Source organism: Ascaphus truei, chromosome 6, assembly GCF_040206685.1.
Source record: "Ascaphus truei isolate aAscTru1 chromosome 6, aAscTru1.hap1, whole genome shotgun sequence".
Taxonomy (NCBI): Eukaryota; Metazoa; Chordata; class Amphibia; order Anura; family Ascaphidae; genus Ascaphus; species Ascaphus truei.
In genome coordinates, this window is record NC_134488.1 from 127,382,778 (window position 1) to 127,386,292 (window position 3,515).

The window sequence follows — 3,515 nt, forward strand, 5'->3', positions numbered from 1 at the left end:
TTATTACCTACTAGCCAAGGTAGACATAGTTCTCTTGCTGCGAAATCTGACATGGTGTCTCCCTGTCATACTCCATTTCTGATCCTTATCTTGATTGGAAGCAGTGATGAAGTTGCCGTTTCAGCTTGTCCTCCTCGCGGCTCTAGCACGGGACCCCTCCCCCCACACCCCACACCCCGCACCTGTGAGCGTGCTTCACCCGTCTTTTAACAAGCTGTTATATAGGTGAAAGTGCAAGAATACTCTTTCATAATTTGTCTTTGGGAGGACTAGGTGTAATTATAAAGTCTTTAGCAGAGACGGAGTTACAAAGAAAGTGGTGGGGGGTTGTCTACTGCCAATGGCTTGCAATGGAGCACCTGGTAGCCGTGAGAATATGAGATATTGACATTTCCCCATGTTTTGTTATGTACAGGGTATCTTTATCTACATTTAAAAAGGACCACGTCAGGTTCTTGGGGAATTATTACTTTGAAAATATCGTAGATGATCTTGGAAATATGGACCCAGTCTGGGAAATTATTGGACAACGCCAACTTATACGTAACATGGAGCCCACTTTCCCACAGCTGCTCCAGCATGTATTGGACACATCAGGGATCATTCCGTGTAGCCTTTCAGGTACCAAGTACCACCTGAATATTATCCATTTTCTTTCATATTTGTACATATGGAAAGCTTGGATGTCTTTTATAGCGATTGGGCGTCATATGTCCAGTTGTTAAATAACAATTCCACATATTATTTCGTATTGAGAAAGATTCAAATACTTCAGAAGATTATTGTTCAGCCGACAAAGAATGTTTTATTTTGACACTCAGATGTTCCATCCAGCGCCAGCATATGGGCCCAACTTCCGTGTCTGCCCGCGTGGCCCCAGCTTCCTACCGATGTGGGTCCGGGGGCCTGGCCCCGTCCCAACATTGCTCACAAGACGAGAGGGGGAGGGGATTGAGTGAAAGATGGAGTTTGAGTGTGAGCAATTGGGGGAATTGAGAGTGAGAGGAGGGGGGAATTGTGTGAGGACGTGGGATTGTGTTGAGGAGAAAAAGGAGAGTGAGAAAGGATGGGGGGAATTGAGTGGGATTGAGTTAGCGAGAGGGAAATAGAGAGGAGAGGGGGGTGTTTTAGAGAGGAGGGGGAGTCACAAAAGAAATGGTGGAGAGGGCGCACACAAATTATAGTTACACCACTGTCTCCTCCACACTCCATCCAGTATCAGTCCTGCACTAGGAATGGCTTTACCGACATATTTGCTTCGGATTTGCTTAGCAGACTGTCCAGGAGGGATTTATACATAATGGTTACGTTTGTGTGCAAGGCTATCTGCCCTTAGTGGAAGCTTACAACTTTGATGTTCCATGCCTCTATTACAGTAGTTCCCAACCTTTTATGGGTTAAGGAACCCTAGGTGAAATTTTGAGGAACCTCCAACCCTCTCTAATAGGGTGTCTAAGATCAGCTGCATTGTGAATTCTTATGTATTTGATGCAATTTTCAACTGACCAGAAAATAGCAGGGAACCCTTTAGGATGCCTGGGGAACCCAAGGCTTCCTAGGAACCCTGGTTGAAAAATGCTGCTTTACTGCTCGTGTTCAAACAAAGCATTATGGGGTATGCAGTTTCCATGAAAGTAGGGCAGTTCTATGAGCAATGTGCAACAATGTTACACCACATTGCAGTTCAGCTGAGCATAAAACATTCCTGCCTTAGTATGGTTCCTAAGGCCGCGATTATACTGACGGCGTGCGCGCGACATGCGCACGCGAAATGAACTGCAGGCTAGAGTTATCAGGAGGAGTGCCTGTGACGCCACATGAGCGGTTCACCCTCTTTGGCCGAACCACTAACAGCGGTCACGTGGCAAGAACAATTCCAATGGTCGGTTCAAAAATCACACGTGACCGGCCGCACCTCCTCATTGCTCTACAATAATTTATTCCCACGGCGCGTAGCAACGAAGCTCGCCGTGGTCACGTGAGGCTGTCTCAGCGTACTTGTCCATTAGTGGTGTCAACCTACCAGGAAGTTCCAGCGTTGATCCGAGCTGCCGAGGACAAGCTGCAGTCCGGACTGTTTCATCAGCGGCTCCCTCGGCATCCAGCTTGTGACTCCATGGTTAGGGTCATTCTCCCCCTCTGTGGCCATTTTTTATTCTATTTTCATGGCTTATTAGTTTAGTTCATGATTATTGGGGTATCTTTGCTTTTGTTATTATGTTCACTTATATTAGTGTGTGATGTGTCATATATATATATATATATATATATATATATATATATATATATATATATATATATATATATATAGGAAAGAACGACCTAGGCGCAAATATGCAGGGAGAGAGAAAAAAAGAAAAAGAGAAACATCATAGGGCAGTATATCTGAGCAATACAGGTGTTAGATGGTAAGGTATGCACTTACACTTAGTAAAGCAAATAGCAGCCTTTAATCCACTCTGGGATTCAGGAACTCTGCTTCCAACGTTGGTCTGTCTCTCTCTGTTGTCTTTGTGTCCTCAGGATCGTTAGTTACACGATGTTCAAACAGCAATCACGATGTATCTGTTACCGGATAATACCTGGCAGATGGATAGTTCTCGCAAAAAGTATAGGTAGGGAATAAAAAGGAAGAACAGGGATAGTGTAAAACCTTTTTAATAAAATATAACTAAAAACAAAAAATAGGTATTAAACTCACATGCTGTGAATTGAATACAAGCAGTTGAGAGTAAAAGCGAGTCTCTCACACTCTATTTGGAGAACGCCGGTTACCAGCACGGTTCGCTCGGGCGGTTACTTCCGCATCACGTGGCCCGGCTCTCACGAGATTTTGTCTCTGAAGTTCGATGATACACTGCCTTGGCTCCGTTGTGAGGAATCAATCTCTCAGCGTGTCCCCAACTGCTCCTGAAAGCGCTTGCCCTACGCGTTTCTCCACTTCGGCTTCGTCAGGGGCTGCTGTTATTATGTTCACTTATATTAGTGTGTGATGTGTATATATATATATATATATATATATATATATATATATACACACACACACACACACACACACACACACACACACACACACACACACACACGTAGAGGTATCAGTACCGTGTTAAATTTAACACCTCTAGCCATAAATCTCATCCACACCGGGGGAAGGACAAGCACAGATAACATTCCAAGAGACACTGTTTTTTAGTATACCCTTTGCTTGCTTCATTCATTTTAACATCGCCGGAAGAAGAGATCAGTGTATCTCGAAAGCTCGCACAAATAAAAGCATTTCGTTAGCCACAGATATATATATAATCATTGCACTGTGTATGGATATACTGTTTCTAATTTGTTCACAGTATGATTAGGATTTTGATTATTTAGGATTTACTTTTGTCACGTTGAGTGAATTCATGTGTTGTTTTTTTAGTTTTTTAGCTAAATCTACTGTGTTTTGGTATTTTAGCCGGTATATTTACCTGTTAGATCTATTGTCTTATTAAATAATTTAATTACGCTAAACACTG